Source organism: Amblyomma maculatum, chromosome 4 (genome assembly GCF_055883805.1).
Source record: "Amblyomma maculatum isolate TAMU_Amacu chromosome 4, ASM5588380v1, whole genome shotgun sequence".
In the NCBI taxonomy this organism is placed as follows: Eukaryota; Metazoa; Arthropoda; class Arachnida; order Ixodida; family Ixodidae; genus Amblyomma; species Amblyomma maculatum.
The window spans coordinates 10,501,148-10,523,468 of NC_139347.1; the positions used below are offsets into that span (position 1 = coordinate 10,501,148).

General features: G+C 46.0%; 1 protein-coding gene across 1 annotated transcript in view; it reads left to right on the forward strand.

Moving 5' to 3' along the window:
• The first annotated feature begins 4,297 nt into the window (after positions 1-4,297).
• Positions 4,298-22,321, forward strand: part of LOC146190290 (adenosine deaminase-like) — a 44,920-nt gene continuing 26,896 nt past the window's right edge. The window contains exon 1 of the mRNA XM_084600738.1: positions 4,298-4,487. The gene's annotated coding sequence lies outside the window, so the exon portion shown is untranslated. The remainder of the gene's footprint in view (positions 4,488-22,321) is intronic.

Below are 22,321 nucleotides of genomic sequence, written 5' to 3' on the forward strand. Positions count from 1 at the left end.
TAGAGTATTCTCCACAAAATGAAAACTGGCCGATTGAGTGCAAAAGGTGGGTTTGGGGGTATTAGCTTGATCGTATTGGGCAATCACAACCTGACCCCTGTTTAGGCGTTTGTGTGAATGTGGGCATACGCGTGGTTTTCCGCGAGTGCCTAAAAGTGCGTGGCTTACGATAAGAGTATGGGGAGGAAGGACGCATTTAGTTCAGACCCTCTTTCTTTTCAAGTATGCGGTACCCGGCCTTTTCCACAATCGTGGAGAGATCCCTTGCAGAACAAAACGGAAAAATACACTATTTAAGAGGTTTTAAACCTTGCGTTCTCAATAACAGCAGGGGATTTTAGCGCCATACTAAAACTCCTAGGCACGGCACCGCTGCGAAGATAAACAAAATTAGCAGACATCTAGCTGCTCTTAAATTGATTAAGATGTTCGAAAGCAGTGTTTGGCATGGTTTGGTATGATTTTGCTTGGTGGTTTTAACGTTTGGTGAAGTTTTAAATGTCTTTAGTTATTAACAACAATAACTGGTTTACAGGAAAGGAAAGCCGCAGTAGCTGCCAAACGTTTTCCGTGGACACCTGAACCGTGCCGTAAGGGAGAAGAAAGCGGAAAAAGAGGAAGAGGAGCCGCAATGGAGGGCTGCGGAGTACTTTTGACCACCTGGGGATGTTAACGTGCACTGACATCGCACAGCACACGGACGCCTCTCCGTTTCGCCTCCATCGAAACGCAGCCGCCAGCGGAAGGGTTCGAACCCGGGTACTCCAGCACAGTAGTCGGGCACCCTGACCTCTGCGCCACCGCGGCGGGGCCTTTGCGCTGCCTGACAATATTGCTACGAAGACGAAGAAGCGGGCTGTGGCGCGAGGCGGAGTGCTTGCGCTAGGCCCGCTGGGCATCAAAGCATGTTTCATCGTCGTATCATCACGTCGTTCTGTTTCTGTTGTGTCGCCGTGTTCCATCGCTTGTTATGCCACCACGTAACAATACGTTTAGTGGGTTTGTGTTTTGGGGATAAAGAAAGGCACTCTTTCTGTCTCTCTTCTTGGTGGCCACCCACGCATACAATTCATCATCGTCATCAGCCGGACTATACCTACTGCAGGGTTCAGGCCTTCCCTGTTTTCCTCCAATTAACCCGGTCCTGTGCTAGCTGCGTCCACTTGACTCCTGCGAATTTCATAGCCTCATCCACCCACCTAATTTCCTGCCGACACCTGCATACAATTGCATACAATTAACGGTACTTAATTGTAGGTACATATGGCGTTGGCTCGAAGCCGTATTGCAAATTAGCCTTTAGTTTGACTAGCAGATAGATGCTGAATGGGAAGCGAAATGGTATGATGCCACGCTAAACGCTGCGTAATGGACGGTTACGTCACAATGTTGATACGATATCAAGCTATGCTTTTGTTGCCACTTGCTGACCCTTCTTTCCACGCTATGAATGAGCTAGGTAATGCTCTAGCAAGAAAGAAAAAAAAAAAAACACGTCACAAATGACGCATTTCCCAGCAGGAGTTTATTTCATTGCATTCTATGCGAGCTCCGCGCCTGAACCTCGGTCATTGCGCCTTATTTCCATTCCTCAAAATCCACCTTTCACCTCCCAACTTGTGCTAAAAATAAAATTAAGTATGTTTTCCCTTCACAAAAGCCGGCAGATGAGCCCCCAGCTTTTCGCATCCATGGAAACAGATAAAGATCGTCACAAACTCATGTGCACGAAGGGATAAAGCTGCTGTGGGCTTGTAACAATGACCTTCTGTGGATGAACTGGGACCCACACCACAAAGTCAAATCGATTGAATAGCGTCGGCAATAACTGAATACTGGAATTCACTGCTCTCGGCGGTTATGCTTTACACTAAACTCGCGACTGATGAATTGGTGTGGTTTGTGGGGTTTAACGTCCCGAAGCAACTCAGGCTATGAGAGACGCCGTAGTGGAGGACTCCGGAAATTTCGACCACCTGGAGTTCTTTAACGTGCACTGACATCCGGTCATCTAAATTAGTGATAATATGCAAGCAATGGAGCACAACAACAACAAAATAGAGTACTTTGAACTTTATTGTAAAATAATCAGGATAAGGTTTTCGCCTCAGAGGCGATGCCACAACCTGAAAGGAAACGGATATTGCAGACATCATTTCTTAACGCAGACTTTTGCTGAAAGCAATGCGGGGGGGGAGGGGGGGGGGGGGTTCTTTGAGGGTAACCACTGGACGGTGCATCAATGACGTCAGAGTATACTACATTGTTTTTTCGGCATGAACTAATTATTCACGAATGAATAAATAATGAATAAGATAAAGAGCTCGAAAACTGGAAAATGGATTTCAGTTTATGTTAAGTGTTGCGCAAAATATCCAAAGAAGCTCGAATTCATAACATTAGTTCTTTTTTGTAAAGTTTTACATTCACGCATTGAAATGGCATTAAGGATCTCATTGAAACACGAAAGTGGAACAACAGCAGTTTCTAACATTGCGCGCCTGCTGGACTTACGGCTGCATGTAACAAGGAAAACAATAGAAAAACGTCTCAGCAAAATCTCTCTTTCGAGAGGTTTTTTTCCTTATTTATTTGATACCGAATGCCAGCCGAAAACTTCCTGTACAAGCCGAAATATAACATATTTTAGTGGCGCGGCCACCATTAAAAAATGCGCGCCCTTTTCAAACAGGAAGGTCAAAGGCGCTGTATATATATCGTAGCCGAGACGTTTAAAATAACAGTGGTTAAGCTTGGTTAAACTGAAGGTCTTGATTATGCTATGTTTTCCGTTCGTTGGCGACATTAGCAGTTTGGGGCGCTCGTAATTGCCACCCGACATAGATATAAAGCTCTGCTTTAGTCAATCCCTGTCAAAGCGCCTGCATGAGCAGCGCTCTTTACTTGCTATTCAAGAGGACCGGAAGGTTGATACCTATCCTACCTTCCTGGTATGAGCAACTCGAGTCAGCAACTCCTCCCAACTTTGTGACGTATGCGGTAATGTTATGTCGCACAACCCGTCGACGAATGGGTGCTCGGCCATGTCGTCTTTCAACAGTTTGACGCAGTGTCTGTCTAGATGACATCATTTAAGGTCAAAGGACAAGGTCATAATTTAAGGTCATGGGTCGATACTGGTGCTACTGGGATTTACATTAAAGGTGTAACCTCGAGAAGCGTATGCATGAACGCCAAACCCACGTTAATTTGACCTTGAGGCTGTTCGAAGGACAATGTCCAACACGACATATGGGTCAACACTGAGTTACTTTGGTTTGACTTTGAAGATTTGGCCCTCAGAGGCATGAGAGAAAAACCCATGCTGGATTGACCTTGAAGATGGCTGAGGGTCATTATGTCGGCATGGAATGGGGAAGGACTCTTGCATAGAGTAGAGCTATCGCTCTAAAAAAAAAAGTAATTTCTTCTTCCTTCTATTTTGAAGGGTTTATCGTTTTATTAAATATTTTCTAATATACCCATTGAATGCAATGTTCAATAACAGTATAAATATTCATCCAGTCAAACAACTAAAATACAATTGCTGATTGTCTGAGGCGGCAGGCGACCATACTGTGTTAATTGTAGCTTGGCTCAAGGACTTTGCGACTGTCGTTATTATGTATGAAGCGTGGTATTTGAGATTGTTTATATGAGAGAAAACATACCTTTCGCGTCAATTAGAGCAGTTACTAATTACTCGAAAGAAGTGTTCGCTCTCCCTGCAACATTTTTTTTTTTTCATATCAGTTCAACAGGATAACAAAGGCGGCAAAAAATGCGGGAGAATACATATAAATCTACCGGGAATCACGCGCGATAGCTTCGGCGCCAGTGTACGTGCACTGCGCACACACGAATGATGTGACGGCCCGTCATCTTCGCGCAGCTGCGCATCCCTGCCTCACCGTCCGTCGTTATATGACCAGCGATCGCTTATAAGGGGGACTGAGCAATAAATAGTAAGCTTGAATGCAAGATTCCGGCGGCTGCAGTGCGTTCAGAGGTTCCGGTTAAACGAAAAATGAAGCATAGTGAGAATGGACTAAAAAAAAAAAAAACTGTCAAAAATTAAAAGGAACAATGTGTGAGAAGACCGTGACGAAAGGAAGGTACAATTTAGGGAAGAAAGAAAGAGGTGCTTCAAGCACGCCGCTGGCGCTAGCGTTGATTGCCCTGCTGTGCGCCGCTCAAAGCAAGCGCGCAAACCAGTAGAGCGGCGTGCGCACGCGCGTGGTGACGTCACTCAAAGCAGCGCAAAACCATAGAAACGGATGGGGAAGCCACCAGTGCAGGCCCTGTCTCCCAACGACGACCGACGGCGTCGCGTTGTGCCGTGCTGTTAGCAAGCCTCTCCGGTGTTTGTGCCGACGTCTGCGCATCGACAAGCGTCGCCGCCCAGCGCTTGCGGCGTCGACAGAACACGTCGTCGTTACCGACCGGCTGCGAGGCTTCGCCGTCGCCTCTGCTGCAGCAGTACTCAGGTAAAGCGGGCTTCGGCCGGTCGCTGCCGCGGCTCCGGCAGTAGTAGGAGCAGAGGAGGAGGGAGAGACACTCGCGTCGCGAGCCTAGTCACCATCAGCGGAGAGCGCGCTCCCCATCCCAGCCTATTTCATTTCTGTTCCCTTTATTTTTTATTCTCAATCATTTTTGATTTTCCTCCCCTTATGACTTTTTTTTTCTCATCTTCTTGGGGTGTTACTGAAAGCGATGCAAGTTAAATAGAGAGCATCAGGCAGATCCAGAAAGAAATTGAATAGTTGATGGGAAATGAGGATATGGGCGGGGAAAGCGTAGGAGTTGGAAATGGGGAGACGAATATCGATTTAGAAAGGAGAGTCGAATGAGCGAAGAAAGAAAGGCGTAATTTGTTACTGTCTGCTGGTTGGTAGCTTTTAAGCCCGAAGGTTGTATTCTCAACGCCTGCTGGTTGAATCCAGTCATTGTGGTCGGCTGTGGTGATTAGGCGCCACCGCAACACTCCGAAAGTTGGCTGAATGGATTGTGCGCGGTAAAAAGCGAAATAAAGGCTACTTTTCCGCAAGCTATTCACTTTCTCATGAGTCTGTCTTGAACGGCCGGAATAAAAAGTTTTGAAGACATTTCGCAGTTGTAGCTTGTAAGGCAATTGCTTCTAAACCTGTTTTGAAAAACCAGGAAACAGCGTTTATCGTTAAGAAAGCGCATTTTAATTTTATATTTAGGAGAACGTACTAGGTATATACTTTCCTCTTTAAAGAGGAAAATATATAACAGTTGCATCTTACCTGTACTCACCTATGGGGCTGAAACGTGGAGGCTAACCAAGAGAGTTCTATCTAAGTTGAGGACAACCTAGAGGGCTATGGAACGAAAAATGGTAGGGGTAACTTTAAGAAATAGGAAGCGTGCAGAGTGCGTCAGAGAAATAACTCAAGTTACCGACATACTAGGGGAAATTAAGAAGAAGAAATGGGCATGGGCAGGACATGTAGTGCGAAGAGTGGATAACCGATGGTCGCTTAGGGTTACAAACTGGATTCCAAGGGAAGGAAAGCGTAGCAGGGGGCAGCAGAAAGTTAGGTGGGCGGATGAGGTTAAGAAGTTCGCAGGGGTCAAGTGGATGCAGCTAGCACAGAACCGGGTTTAAGTGGAGAAATATGGGAGAGGCCTTCGCCCTGCAGTGGGTATAGTCAGGCTGATGATGATGATGACTAGGTATATGTATTCATGTTTTCTACAGCGGATTTGTTCTTGCTAAACTCACGTAACTAAAGGAAGAGAAACTGCCTGCATTTGGGACAAAAATAGAGGAGGCGATTTCAGTATTGTACATCTTTGTTTTCATGTTATCAAGCATTGTGTATTCTGCTTATGGCTTTTGTCATACTGGAATAAATTGCATAGAAAAAGCACTGCAGAAGTTTAATTAATTTCTCAGGTATAGTGCGTACATCTGACTTTGCAACTGTTGTTCTCTTTGGAGCCCTTCGTCCAAAAGAGATATACACGCCAATGATGGGATAGCTTAAAGTAGTCATTTCATCACGACCACATTTAAACGAGAAAAAATATAAAATCTTTGTCGTTTGATCACTTCTGTGTCACAGAAAAGTGCATTACCACACTCAATCACTATTCATTTACTATTAACTCATTCACTATTTACTTACTCTTAACAGGCTTGCTCTTCCGCTCGCTCGCTCTCACTCACTCACTCACTCACTCACTCACTCACTCACTCACTCACTCACTCACTCACTCACTCACTCACTCACTCACTCACTCACTCACTCACTCACTCACTCACTCACTCACTCACTCACTCACTCACTCACTCACTCACTCACTCACTCACTCACTCACTCACTCACTCACTCACTCACGAAACTTTATATTAGCAATGTGTCATTGCATACCGCCTTTGCACACACAACAGTAAAGCATGATAGGGCTCATGTCAGAGACACGGCTGCGAGAGAGACAGCCGTTTTGCGAAGCTTGTCCCTGCTTCCTGCCAGACTCCGACGTTTTGAGTGCGTCAAAATTATAACGAGACAACAGCAGGCACTGCGCAGCAGTACACATGCACACCACCTGTTCGTCCTTAATGCAGCTGCGGCGTCCAAGCCACATTTAAACGTGCGTGTCGCAGTGAAAGAATCCCGCATGAACAATGTCCTGTTTCGGCTGACCTTTTCGCATCTGAAGCCTTTCAGCCTCATAACGCCATGAGCTTAATCGAATTCGGTCACCCGCTGACTCGATCCACTCCGAAGACAGCACTGGAGAATGTGAATTATTTGCATAAATGTGTTTTTGCAGGCCTCCTCTGGGGCCTGTAAAGTTCCACTATGTACTGCTTTCTTTGGCAAACTTGATCGCATGAATCATTTAGTTGTGATAAAAACTCTAAGGATGATTACGGCATTCCCTAATGTGAAATTTGAGCACAGCTATTTAAGCGTTTTTGCGATATACTGAGCCAAAGAATTTCAGAGATGTATGTATGTATGTATGTATGTATGTATGTATGTATGTATGTATGTATGTATGTATGTATGTGTGTGTGTGTGTGTGTGTGTGTATGTATGTATGTATGTATGTATGTATGTATGTATGTATGTATGTATGTATGTATGTATGTATGTATGCATGTATGTATGTATGTATGTATGTGTATGTGTGTGTGTGTGTGTGTGTGTGTGTGTGTGTGTGTGTGTGTGTGTGTGTGTGTGTGTGTGTGTGTGTGTGTGTGTGTGTGTGTGTGTGTGTGTGTGTGTGTGTGTGTGTGTGTGTGTGTGTGTGTGTGTGTGTGTGTGTGTGTGTGTGTGTGTGTGTGTGTGTGTGTGTGTGTGTGTGTGTGTGTGTGTGTGTGCAGTTGCAAACCGCTCGTTATTTCCTCACGAGCCAGAGCTCGTGGCTCTTCTGTTCGCTCTCCTGAGAAAATCTCTCTGGCTCGACTCATGACCTTCCCGTGGCTCGTGACTCTCTTTCACTCGGTTACACTGCCAACCATGCATGGTGTGTCAGAGAAATAACTCGAGTTAATGGCATTCTAGTGAAAAGAAGAAATGGGCATGGGCAGGGCATGTAATGCGAATAGACGATAACCGATGGTCGAAAAGGGTAACAAATTGGATACCAAGGGAAGGAAAGCGTAGCAGGGAGCAGCAGAAAGTGCGGTAGGCGGATGAGGTTAAGAAGTTCGCAGGGCCAGTGCCGGTCTTTGGGCGACCAGTGCGATCGCACAGGGCGCCAGCATGAAGGGGCGCCGATCTGCACTGAAGAGCTCAACCCCTACCTCCTTCGTCCAGCCCCCTTGTTTTTCGTCCTTCACGATATTAGCTGTGCGCTTTTTGAAGTGAGAAAAACAACATTGGGGGGGCTTGCAGAACCCCCCAAACGAAGGCAGCGAAGGGGAAACGTGCCTTTTCAAACCGCCATGGGGCCTCGGGTCGTGGTGTGGTTTCCGTCTTCTTTTGTGACACACTGGAACGTCTGCGCGGCACTCTCGTACTGCCATGCACCGCCAACCAAAACAACCACCGGTGCCGGAAATGACTCTGGATTTTGTCTACATCTTTTTCACGATGGTGCCAGCTTGATGGTTGGTAAAACGAATGGCACGGAAGCTGCCGTTCGCGGGAAATATTTATCCGCCGGCCACTTCCTCAACCTAGATGTCTGTGCGGCATGGCTCATATCACAGAAATACGGAATGGTTTTGAAACGCTAAATGCAACGTTGAACTTTTTCCGCAAATCTTCTAACCGCTCACACATTTTACGAGCTATGATACGTTTGGTGCCCCGAGTCCACAAGGGAGGGTTCAGCCATCGAAATACACAGGTCAATCAGGTTAATGAACTGTCAAAAAAAAAAAAAAAATTGTTTTAATATAAGGCGTCCGCCAGAAAAAAAGATTGGCAGTGGCTTAGCTCGTCTATGCCAGGATATACATAGCGAGAGCACAACAGGTCTGCTTCAAAAATGTCCGGATCGCAGATGCACTTTCGGAAACTCGAATGGTGTGATTAGTCACATGACGGGTCTTCACATCCTCTTCTGTTGGTTCCCATTGACTGGCGTCTTCCATAGGCTCTCTCTCAGTGGCTATGCGCCGCCTGTTACGCTTGGCAGTCTGGCATATCCGTTGGCAAGCCGTTCCTCTCTCTGTCCGGGCGTCTCCGCTGCTCTCTCCGCCTTACGCTCATTCCCTCTTTGTTGAGTAGCCAAGCACCAGGCGACAACCTCAAGATCAGAAGAGTTAATCTTCTCTGTCTATACCACCTTTTAGCAGCGGCTGGACTCTCCTTCTCTGCATTCATGCCAAACGTTGTGATACAGCCGTCTATTTCATCTCCGCCTTTTATACACAATGCTGCGTATGCGACGCGCGGTCCGGGTGATAGAGCGGCGAGGCGGCGACGAAGGGCGCGGCGCACTTGTGCGGCTTCTCTGGTTGCCAAGGTATTGGTGCGTGCGCATAACTGCTAATCCGTTTGACGTCAAGCGCGGCTGCAACGGTGGAGTGGGCCGTCACTAGTGACGAGTGGGCGCGCTGTCGCGGCCAAACGATAGCTGCGGTGACGGCGAAGCGCACGCTACACCTGCCAAATGGCACCTACTGCTCCTCACAGGTTGTTATGATAACGGCGCATGCGCACAACTGGCCTCCCCGGCCACCGCGATATGCTCGACTGGCAGCCCAGTGTATCTTTCGCTGCAAAAGTTATGAATCGAGAAAAGGTAAATATAATAAAAGAGTGAAGGCCGAGGGAGGGGGGGGGGGGGGGGCTTGGTAGGAGTTCGCACAGGGCGCCGAATGAGGTAAGGCCGGTCCCGCGCAGGGGTCAAGAGGATGCAACTAGCACAGGACCGGGTTAACTGGAGTAATAAGGGAGAGGCCTTCACCGCGCAGTGGGTATAGTTTGGCTGATGACGAGTGCACTGGCAATGGCATCAATGGCGATGTGGCTCAGATAACGGTGGAAGAACAGCTGCGTTCTAAAAGTGCTACGCCTTTGAGCAGCTGCCAATCGTTTAGCAAATTTTGCACGACAGTTTACGCGATGCAATCAAATGAGGCTTGTGCCCCATCTTCCGTTATGAGCAGAGTGATGGATATGCTGACGTTCTAAACGAGCACCGTCTAAACAACCGCGGCACTGTAACCAACCCGTATGCGTCTCCTTGTATGTCAGACTGCTTTCCTTGTTTTAAGGCGAAATCCTTTAATGGCTCATGCTGTCGTGGACAAAATGTGTCCCGCTTTTGCGGCAGCTCTGATTGGCCGAGGCGGGATGACGTCATAGAGGTCTATCAATCACAGAGCACCACCGCTATGTCTCAATCAATGATCAATTAATAATTAATAACTAATTGATGACTAATTCAGTAATTATTTCATTAAGTAATTATTGGATAATCGGTGAATAAATACTTACTGACTAATTAATTATTTACTAATTAGAGCCAGTTACTTAGCAGAATGCGACACTGAGGCTTTCGCCTTTCACTACTTTAGTCGCTAAAGTCCCTCGTAATTTTTGCCTTTACTGCTCTCTCCGCAAGCAGTGAATCTGCACCGCGCTGCCGGACTCACCGTGATACACGATCTCGCAGTAGGCCAAGTGCGGAAACAGGAAGGGCGTCTACGAGTGCTCAATAAACCCGGAGAGCATGGTGTCTTTGCAGAAGCATCGCTGGTTAGAGCCACGACTTTGCGAATCTGTGGCTTTTTTACTGGCTGTTATAAAACGGACACATTCACACGAAGTTACGTTGCATTGCCTGAGTCTGGAAATTTATTAATTTGCCAACAGCCAAGGTCTGCCTTATGGTGCTGTCGTGCACGCGGTGATGAGTGCAGATAAGAAGAAATGAGTGTGCGGAAATAAGAGAAAAACCATAAAATACTGAGAAATCGTCAGGAAGTGTTGGCTTGAAAGCAGGAAAGTCAGGATGAAAATATGTCAAGGTCGGATAATACCAACATACAGCTGTAATGACTCACCTTGCAGAACGGGGCTCAGGTTGCATGAAAGGCGTCGAACACACTGGTTGGTCTTACGGTACTTCCAGGCACTTCAGATTTGACCATCGAAACTAGGTGGGTACAGACGATATTTTTATGAATTCATCAATACCGAAAATACAGGTTTCATTACCGCCGTCTAGTCTTTAAATCGTTTTGTCCCAGAGAGCAGGGCAGCACAGTACGTTTTTGGGGAGTAATCCATTACGCCGTCACTCACAGCTCGAGTCGCTTTGGGACCTAAAATGCAACCCATTGGTTTTCTATGGAAGCTTTAATTACTCGCTGTTAGTGCGGCAAGAATTTTTTAAGATTTTTTTTGCCAAGCTTCGAAGCTTAGACCCCGCCTATTAACATACGCTTAGCAACTAGTATGGTATCCCACAGTTACCCCACAATTAAAAGGCGTTCCAGAATCCCGCACTGGAGGAATTCGAATGGAAGATAGTGTGTTAGCAGATGCTATTTATTTATTTATTTATTTATTTATTTATTTATTTATTTATTTATTATCTGAATTGAGACCGGCAGCACCTCCACCAAGTGTAATGAAGCGGTTGAGGTAGTTTGCACAGCAATATTTTTATCTTATCGTAGCAGCTACGAAGGCCAGCAGTCACAGCGACAGCTCGAGCTTTTGTCATCTTCAAAACTTCACCGTCTTCGGCGCGCGACGTCTCTGTTTTCCTCTTGCTGCTTTTTACAGGTCAGGTATCTCTCTTAGAATTTATTTATTTATTTATTATCTCAATTGAGACCAGCAGCAGTGAGACACATACCCTCGGTCCTTCCATAGGTCCTCCTCCTACAGCCACTACCCTACCAATAGTCGCCAGTACTCAGTATATCTCACTAGTGCCCCTTCAGCATATATTATGTACCCTGATTCAATACAGGCTATACGCGCCATTCTTACGGGTCGCATTCCTGAAGAACGGCAGGATGATCTACACGAAGTTCTTAACAAACTACGTCCCCACACTAGCTGTCACACTGAGGTGGATTCTTGGTCTCGCTGGAATCCCAGGCAATGAGGTAATGCATCGAGGCCTCGCCCGCGAACTTCAGCACCAGGCGCCTGGGTTTCCCTGGTCTTATCCGCTACTCTTCACTAAAAAAAAAAAAAAAATAGCTGTGGTTTAGCTCTGGGTAAACCTGGATGGAAGCGGAAACTTCTTTCGCCTGCTACATTATTCCCCTATCCCGCCCTATCAGTGTAAGGTGCTGAATTATTGGGGACACTTAAGCTCATCCTTTAAGGGCATGACGCGAGAGCGTAAGCTACCAGCCCATATATAAAGTCACGCTTTAACCAAGCCGTATGAACGCGCCTGCGTGTCCTGAGGTAACGTGAATGCTAAGGGTTCTGGCAGGCCGATTCTGATATCATCCTCCCATATGAAAGGAGCGACCCGAGTTGGCAGCTCCTGCTCATGGCATAGTCATGAATTCAAATGTCATGGCAGTCCGGTTCTAATGCCACTCTCCCACACGAAAGGAGAGGCCCGAGTTGGCGCTGTTTCAGGCACCTACCGATACTGACGCTGAAGGCTCGAGTTGGCTGCCACAGTGAAGCTTTCGTTCAAAAAAGAAATCATTCTTCACTATGATAACATAAGGAACGTCTTCGTACACTTCCTTTTCGGGATAAATCCCAAATGCCACGCAAATACGCATTCTTCGATGCACACACCTAAATAGACTTCATGCCCCTTCCACAGTGCAGAGTAGCAGGCCAGATTTGTATTATTCCGGCCAACCTCTCTGCCTTTCGTTTCAATAAAACCGTCTATCTATCTATGCTCCTGCTCGATCGTTACTAGACAACATCAGAAGTTCCTCCCATGCCCGAATTATCCTGAACCATATGTTAACCTAGAACACTGCATGTTTTTCTGCTCTGTTCCAATTCAGTCCTTTTACTTTTCACACCCTTCTCCCTCAACGTGTGCGGGCTCGGTTAGCCTCTGACCAGCTGAAGGACCAATTGGCCTTGGTGACCGTGGCCCAGGATATTCTCGGGGCTTAATACTGCGTTTAATTAAAGTTTTTTTTCTCCTACTCGTTCTTATTTATTTACCCTAAATGCCGGAATGGGAGTTTCATAGGTGGTCACTAAATTACGTAGGTGAACGAAATCAAGTGCGAAATGATCGAGAAAGTATGGCGAACTTAAAATTCATCATAAAACAAAGCAAAGTGAGATGATACTTTCGATCACACGTATGGCACATTCGTTAGAGAAAATGGGATGGAAAAAATGCTACACACACTTAGGAAAGCTTCGCAGCGACAAAAAAAAAATAAATAAAAAATCCTAGCCATATTGTAAATTGGTAAATTTAAGTGGCATCTTCTGAGTGGTGCCCCGTATTACGTCGAGGGTGGTCTGACACTGTAGGTGCTTGTCTATGGAGCCTTTCCACAACTCAAAGGACACTGCCGCTCCTGCAGCTTGAATCGCGCATCCTGCGACACCTTCCGAGTGCGCCAGCTCTCTGCTATCGTGGAGCGCTCGTCGCGTGAGAGGAGTAAGCAAGTGAGCGACGTCTCCCTTGACGGAAGCAGTGCTCCATATCACGCCGCCGCCGCGATATGGAAAAAAAAAAAAAAAGAGCCCGTGTAGCTGCCCTGCATTGATATGTGTTTCACGCCGGAGCTGGACCGGTAGCTGCCGCGATGTGCAGCAATATTCAAATAACTCAGGGACACATAGAAAGGAGGAGCAGGAGGAGGAAGATGAGAAGGAAAGGCAGGGAGGTTAACCGGTAAAGGAACTGGTTTGCTACCCTGCACTGGGGGAGAGGGGTAGGTGGGTATAAAAGTTGTGGGTGAAAGAGGGATAGGTGAAGACAGTACAGTCACATCACAGACATGTCACATCATATCACGTCACAGTCATATCACGTAACATAAAAAATCATAGCCTTTCGATCAGTCCTACTTTTCATAAAGCGGAGCAGTGCCTGGGAGGCTTTCACCGCAGACGATCGCCGTGGCCAGGGACCTAGGATCTTAATTTCAGTCAGTGGGCGCCCATCTAGACGCTCCAGCGCACGGCATAGACACTGTCTTTCCTCGCTGTATAAGGGCCCGCACTCACAAAGAATGTGGCCTATAGTCTCGTCGCACCCGCAGTTTGAGCATGCAGGGCTATTTGCCATACCTATCACAAAAGAATAAGAGTTTGTAAATGCTACACCAACCCACAGGCGGCACAGCAAAGTTTCTTCACATCGGGGGAGGCCAGGTGGAAGCCGGAGCTTCAGGTCAGGGTCCGGGGATTTTAAGCGGCAGTTCGGTCAGAATTCCACAAGGAGGGCGTGTGTTGCCGCGCATGTGCGCGAAGCCTGCCCGCTGCGTCTGCCCTGAAAAAGGAAATCAACACACAATCGCTGTCTTGGTGGGCTGTTCGTGCGACCTCGTCCGCCCGGAGATTGCCCGCGATGCCGCTGTGTCCTGGAAGCCATTGGTAGATGATGTCATGTCCTCCATTCATGGCATAGTGATGAAGTTGTCGTATTTCCGCGACGAGTTGCTCATGGGCATTATACAAATGGACTAACAGATAGAGGAATGATTGCACAAATTACTCTGAGCGTGCATGTTAGCCTAGACTTTGTGCGTTATGTCTTTACAGTACAAGTTTAGACAAAATCCCGTCGGGGCAAGGGGATCGCTCGAGAGGCGAGCAAAGAAACCGTGCAAATAGGAGATTAAAGGCAAGCAAAATATGCTTGGGTGAAGGTTTTGCCAGCCTTTAATCTCCTACTTGTTCGGTTTCTTTGTTCTCCTCTCGAGTGATCCCCTTGCCCTTTCCTTCGTCCACCTGTACTAAAATCGGCCGCCGCCAATTACTCTGAGAAAAAAAAAAAGAACATTGGGCGCAATAATTGGCGATTGTGCAAAAGTCCTTTTGTCGAAGTTGCTTCGTCAAGAAAAAAAAAAAAAATTGGGGACGTAAGCGCTGTTTCAATTTTCCGCGAAGAAGCAAAAGTAGGTCAAAGAAAAAAAAAAATCATTCGTGAAACAAGATACGATCGCAGAATTTCATTTTAAAACTTTTCATTTGCGTTGTTCTTTCATACGAGTTCATTAGTGAAACAACAACAGTAGTTTTTCGCCTCGTCTTTGGTTACCGAACTTTCAAAAAATGTGGAGCATTAGAAAATTTGCATTTCACAATTAGGAAATAAATTTTTTTATTTTATCAGAGACCAACTTTTGCTTCTTCGCGAAAAATTGAAATAGCCCTTAGGCGAGCAAAATTTTCTTTTCGACAAAACGTCGTCGGATAAAAGACTTTATTTAGCCCAATCGCTAACACGCGCCCATTTCTTTTTTTTTCTTTTTTTTTTTTTAAATTCAGATGAATTTGCGGTTGGTCGATTTTTGGTGTCGGGACGTTTCGCATGGAATGACCGAAAAGGCGTACACTCTCTAAAGTTGGGCCCCGCCGGGGTGGTGCAGTGGTAAGACGCCCGACTACTGTGCCGGAGTTCCCGGGATCGAATCCCGGCCTCGGCGGCTGCGTTTCGATGGAGGCGAAACGAAGTGGCGTCCGTGTGCTGTGCGATGTCAGCGCACGTTAAAGATCCCCAGGTGGTCGAAATTACTCCGTAGCCCTCCACTACGGCTCCCCTTTCTCTCTATCCACTTTCACTCCCACCTTCATCCCTTCCCTTACGGCGCGGTTCAGGTGTCCACAGAGCAAGTGTGACAGATACTGCGCCTTTCCCTTCCTATGAACCAACCAACCATCTAAAGTTGGCATCCGCGTAAGAATGAAATGATTTTGTCAGTAGTTTCTTTTGTTCTACGTTTGGCGAGTGCCCCATTTTTTTTTGCCAATCTGTAAACTTTGACGATGATTGTGTGATCTCATGTTCCTCCGCCTTCGTCCGGCTACGCGTTGCAAGAACTATGAAAAACCAGCTAGCCCGATAACTTGTCCTCTTCATACTCATTATGAACTCGTATAAAACAGCTCGCTAGGCTTATCGTCGAAATGTGCAGCCTTTCCTATCGAATTGGAAGAGGAAGGAACGTTGCGAGCAGTGAACTTGGCCAGAACAGCAGTGTCTGAGTACGCTCCTAGTGCAATGAAAGTGACTGTTCGTGCTTTGACATCGGCTTTAATGCGAAGTTGAGATTGAGGTGACAATAAAAGGAGATGCGCCGAAGGAACCCGGAGATACATAATCTTCGACTTTAGTTTAGTTTTTTAGTTTTTTAACGCGCCAGCGGAAAAGTCGGGCGCCTGCATTGCCGGCGTCGTCCGCGTCAGCGAAAGGGCATGCCTCTGGCAGGTGGTAGTTGGCTGGTGACACGGCTTGATGGGGATTGGTCGTCAGGTTCTGTGACGTCACAAGACTACGTAGCATGGCAGAATTGGCAGGCGCTGCGGGCATCGCATTTGAGGTTGCAGCTTGGGATCGGAATCGAAGCTTGCTGGACAAATATATCCCGACACGTTGTCCTTGTGCTACGCAGGTACGCTCGCATACAGCTTGGATAAATGCGGGGATTTTATATCCGTTGCAAATTAAAACGTTACTGATTAGATGAGTTGAGAATTGCATGTACGCGACCCCGGATCCGCAAGAGGAGCCGTGAAACGGGCGCCTTTTAAGCTTTCACGTCATATATCCTCTATAAAGTCTGACCTTGGACGCCTCCCCTCCCCCCCTCCCCTACTCCCTAAATACTAAAAAAGTAAAACATTTGTATCGTAAATTTGAAACTTTGAATGCGACATGAATGTTCAGTGTTCTGCATGCTGAATAATGTATGCATGCGATGTCACTTTCTGAACCACTTTTCAGAAGCCCCTTACCGCAAAAATCTTTGTACCGCTCTGACTCTCACCCTCATTTATTCATTTACTGCGTATGACCCATTTTTGTCTATATGCTGCAATAAGAAAGTCTCCTAAGGACAGTTTAGGCATCTCTTCAGATGTGTAAAACAATATATGCATTCCGGTGATGCAGTGGTAAGACGCCCTCCGACGGTGCCGGATCGGTAGCCGGGTTCGATCCCGACCGCGGCGGCTGCGTTTCGATGGAGGCGAAACGAAGCGGATTGATTTATAGGAAGGGAAATGCGCGGTAACTGTCTCACTTATTCTCTGCGGACACCTCAACCGCGCCACAAGGGAAAGGAGGAAGGTGGGAGTGAAAGTGGAAAGAGAGAAAGAGGAGCCGTAGTGGAGGGCTACGGAGTAATTTCGACCACCTGGGGATCTTTAACGTGCGCTGACATCGCACAGCACAGGGACGCCTCTTCGTTTCGCCTCCATCGAAACGCAGCCAGCGAGGTCGGGTTCGAACCCGGGTACTCCGGCACAGTGGTCGGGCGTCTTACCACTGCACCAACCCGGCGGGGCGTCAGCGCACGTTAAAGATCCCCAGGTGGTCGAAATTAGTCCGTAGCCCTCCACTACGGCTCCTCTCTCTTTCCCCTTTCACTGTCACCCTCCTCCCTTCCCCTACAGCGCGGTTAATGTGTCCACAGAAACAAGTGTGACAGATACTGCGCCTTTCCCTTCCTGTGAACCAGTTATTATTATTATTATTATTATTATTATTATTATTATTATTATTATTATTATTATTATTATTATTATTATTATTATTATTATTATTATTATTATTATTATTATTATTATTATTCCTTCGTTCCGAACTATGCCATTATCTTCGAATTAGTAGAGATAAACTGAAATGATTTTTATTTAAATTCTTTGGCACAGGCTCCTCGATGTAAAAGTTTCAAAATATGTTGAGAAATGGCAATTGCAGTTGTTTTATTCAAAGTGCACTTTAGCGTGATTATGTTATTTCGCCTAAAAAAAAAAAAGACGGCTTACGGGATTAAAACCTCTCCGATGACGACGCTCTGCAGCGTCGCAACGTTTGTCCCCTAAAGCGCACCCTGCAGCATGATGGAAGGAACCAGGTAACCCTCTAAGACGTAGAGGCAACCTGTCGTTAATAAACAGGCTGTCCGTAGTTATTGTGTCACGATAGGCGCGGAAAATTTTGACGTAGCAGCAGCAGCAGCTTGACTAAGCCTTCGGGGTTTTGCAGCATCACATGGTTCCAGTAAAGCGAAGCGAACACGTTTGTTGCAGTACCAGTCTCGCGAATGGTGTCCATTATATTCCTTACTCGCTTGCGCAAGCTTATTCCAACCATGAGAGTCCAGTTTGAAAAAGGGTAATATCGCGACACTGGAAGCTGGATCACAGGGTCACGTGACAATTTTAAAATCTTGCAGATTTTAACTCTGAACACCCCATAATTATTTCGAGAAAAACAAGATAAGTGCATTTTTCAACATGCTCATAAGTAAGGTGGAATTTTGGGAGAGTTGAATTTGTCTCATGATGAAGTTGGCACAATAAAACGAGAACCAAGGTAGGAGCGCTCGTGGTGTCTTTTTTTTTTCTTTACTACCTTGGTCCTCGTTCTTTGCGCTGACTTCATCATCAATGCTCAAGACCATTTACATGGAAATTATGGTCCATGACCAAATAAGGCGCATTGAAGAAGTGTGCTTACCTGGTAAATAGTATTGGCTACGAGCCTGCACTGGCGTAATATTTGCAGAGCGTGGCGTTGCTTTTTAAAGCTTGGTATAGCTGCACTCAAAGCCCTGCACAAGAACATTAGTTCGGTGCCGTTTGCTTTCTATGGAAATGAAACTATGAGACTACCTTAAGTTCAATGTGGCTGTCATTATACATCCGCGGACTGATGGTTTCCCGAATAGCATGCGCTTTACAAAAGAGTTACAGCAAAGCCGTTAGAACAGCGGGAAATACTCAATGCTCGCGTGGTCGCTGGCCAGAAAGATAAATATGCGGTGCTAACCCTACGTAGTCAATCATGTTTCTTCGAACGTCCAGGTCTGGTACGTTTAACCGATGTAACGATGCGTTCGGGCCGTAACCACAGGTTGAGTCAAATTGCAGCCATCCAACCTCTTGATTCTCGAACACAATTTCCATCACTGCCGCAGGCTTTCAAGGACGCTCACGGTTCGGAAATATACGCTGCACCTTGGGCTCCGTAATGAAATCACAGGACTTGAAGTGCGTGCTTTACACATCCGTGTTACTATAATGCTGTTAGTCTTCAGACTGAAGACGCTTCATTGTCATTTGAAGCTCACTTAACACCGCCGTTGTTGCGACGGCGTTTTAGACAGGCGCTCTTTTGTGCTTTTGCTTATTGATCTTAACCTGGTGATGCAGGTTGCACAGATGTGTCAGTGTTACACCAGGAGCATGTTTTGTTGAGTGCGCAATACAGCCTATTCTGACGGCACTGGCGGAAACCCAGTGGAGATTCCAGGAAGTTAGGAACACTATATATTACACCGCCCGCCTACTATACCGCGCGTTATAGAGGTTAGGGATTAAGATACTTTAGTTCGCGTATTATTCGACTAACCCCTTTTTTACAAACCTGAACTGTCACGTTTTTTTTTTTTCGTAATGGTGCACCAAGGTGATGCCTGCAGGACCGTGTGAACATGGTAAAGCAAAACAGTAACTAGAAATAGGAGGTTTCCTGCTTTTTGTAAGCGCGCGCTTACACGGCATATATCGACTTTGTTACGAAATGATTTCGGGTCCAGCCTGGCGCAGTTTTTATAACTCCTTTTGAATCATACAGAGGTGACGTTCAGCGCACTTACGGAGTTCTGGTCACTGAAGTAGTCACCGTCAGTTATGCAGTAACAAATAGCTGGCTCATTGCTCTTTCTATCATTTTTTCTTTGTGCGGTTAATGACCGACTTTTGATCGTTCAATAATATCTGCCGGAAAGAGGCTTCCAGGACATGACGGCTGATTGATTGATTTCATTTCTGATGATATTTGTAGATGAGGAGAGAAATAGAACAGCGCGAGGCAATACGGGGCACGTGAAGGACAAACGCATGCGCTGACTAGCAATCAAATGGTTTATTGCTACAGGTGAGGCAGCATATAAAGGAACCAACATGTTAAAAACACGAAAAGGAAACAAGCACCTTAGGAAATAAAGTCAACGGGCTGCTGACGCAGGTGTCGCTTAACTTTTCTATATTGGAAACCTCAAAAATGAGCCTCGGGGTTTGATCTCGGGCGATGATTGAGATGTGCTTTGCAGTATTTACAATGCGTTGCAAGATTGTTTCAGGATTACTTGTTTTGTATGTTCACGCAGTCGATCGTTGACGTCTCGCCGATGTAAAAATGGCCACACGACTTTGGAATCTTGTAGACAACATCAACGCAACAGTCGACATACTTCTTGTGCTGTTTGGGGCAGCCTCTCTTCTTGCTTCCATCGTCGTTCACTCGTTTGCACATTCCGCTCAATTTATTCTTGGCCGAAAAATCCAGCCCGCTTTGCTAGCAATTTTCTTTAGATTGTGCGAAACTTTGTGCACGTACCGGGTACTCGCTGTTTCCTTTTTCTCTGCCACACCAGTGTTCTTCCGCAGTCTACGTTCGGGAAAAGAAAACGTACAGATTTATCCTCGCCGATCCACAAATATATTGCATCCATTTCCAGAGCACAGAACTTCTGAAGGCAACTCCGAAGGAGCAATTCACATTTGCGAGGTCGGAGTTGGAGGCGGTCGACCTTGTAGAATCTTTTACATTGTCAGTCTTTTTATTATAATTGGCATGTCCACTGTCATCAATGTGCTTTACCAGAAACAAGTTCGTTGTGGGTGCACCAGAGACCAAAATATTCAGTTATAAACAAAAATTTTACGTTACAAAGTCCGATTGCCGAGAATTGAGGGAAAACATTGATCGTAAAATCTATTTCGACCTACCATGGAACTCCTCGCCGCACAGTAAGCACGTCACATGACGAGCTTTCTGTGCTCTCCGGGCTGCGTGCCCCATATTTTCCTTCATTGCGACAGCTTCGCACCACTACTTGTTTCCAACAACTTGACATATGTAGAACAAGTGGGGGCCTGTTCGGGGATGCGAAGGCAAAACATGTCAATTTGATAAGCATGATTTTCGCTGGTCAGCTATTCCTATGTTAAAAAAAAAAAACGAAAAGAAAATGGCGCTCACATTAAATTGATTAACTTATTCTTGTATCTTACGCGAACATCTCATATTAAGGCGTAAATCGTCTAACTTTTAAAAAGTAAACATTTTATCTTTACTTAACCATTTTAAATCCAACATAGTTTCACTTTAATTTCAAGACCTCGAACAAAGGCAAATATTACGATGGAGATGGGGTCCAGGCGAATTCCACAATCCAGCATACTACTGAAAGAAAATTCACAGGGCATTAACCTAGTGAAGGAACAAGGGTACACATGAATGCTTTAAACTGTATTTCACGACATTATTTCTCACGTGTAGCGGTTTTGCCTGACTGTGCTTCCCGCACCACAGAAATTCGTCACATAAAGCCCTTCTCCGATACTTATTTACGCGCTGCAAACGCACTGCACAAAACGCTGAGGTGTCCCACAGTTAATTGCTCTTATTCTGACCTTATTGCATAGTAGATCCTGTCTGTCTTATTGTCACCAACTAATATTTCATTGTGCTGTGTTTGTTATTCTTGAGTTTTGACGTTCTTACCGACGGGAGGAGCAGGATTGTTTAGTCAGTATCAGTCATCTCGACCGTTGACCATATTTTGTGTTTCACTTTCTACAATATCTATCCTCTAATGTTTAAGTCCGCCGGAACAACGGGCATGAAATCGTTTGCAGGCACTGAAAAATAAATATCTGTTGTTCTGAAACAATAAGTCGAGGGCATATTTGCAGCCTCCGTTCCTTCTTGCCTTTCTGTAATATGGATTCCGTTCAACTTTATTGCGCAGGTTATGCGAGAATCCCATAGCGTGAGACGGTACTTCGGTTTTAAAGAAGGCATCGCGTCTGTGTACATGCGCATTTCCCCGAGCCGCACGCGGACGTCGTTTTGTTTGCTGTGTGCGTGGCAAAAGGGTGGTTCCAGCCTGTGACGGAGCATCCTCTTCATTTAGAAGCCGCGTGGGCGACCGAACTCCGCAGGCGAATCGAGACATGAAGTCTGCTCTCGATGCATAACCTTTTTTGCAGACGCAGATTAACCCTGCCTTTCCGAAGGCGGAGTTGGGAAGTATGCATGCTTTTGAAATAAACTTCAAGTGACGCTACGTCTTGCATTTCTCGTGACAAATGCGGAAGTGACGAGCAGGCTGCAGTGAGACGGGAAGGGACTTAAACTTCTCGCTGTGTGGATCGCCTATAGCGGCAAGCAAGTCGCTAGCGCGCTGTTTTGCGGAATGCGACCTTTGCAACAAGCAACCATCTAATAGACGTATTCTGGTATTTTCGCAGGTTGTGAAGCCTTCTGACTAATTCAGGCGTACCCGGACGTCTGCGTAAATTATGATACTCGTGCTTGCCGAGATAATTAATCATAAGCAATTAAGTATTTAAGAACAAAATGATGTACAGATGGGAGGAATGAAAATAATATTATTTTGTGGTCACCGATCACAATATGGTAACTTTTAAAGAAGAGGTCACAGATGTTCATAGCCTTTTAATCAGCCGAAGATATACGGATGGCTTTATTTCGAACACATCGAAAATCATTCACAATGTGCAAATACCTTCCATTACGAGGTTGAATAATGTGAGAACATCTCAGCTTATGAATACCTGTAACTTCATTTCGGAAGCTTTTTCAGCGATATGCCCGAAGGTGCGAAGCATAGAATAAAATATATTGGCTACTGGAGCGTGCGCTTGGAACTTGGCCGCAG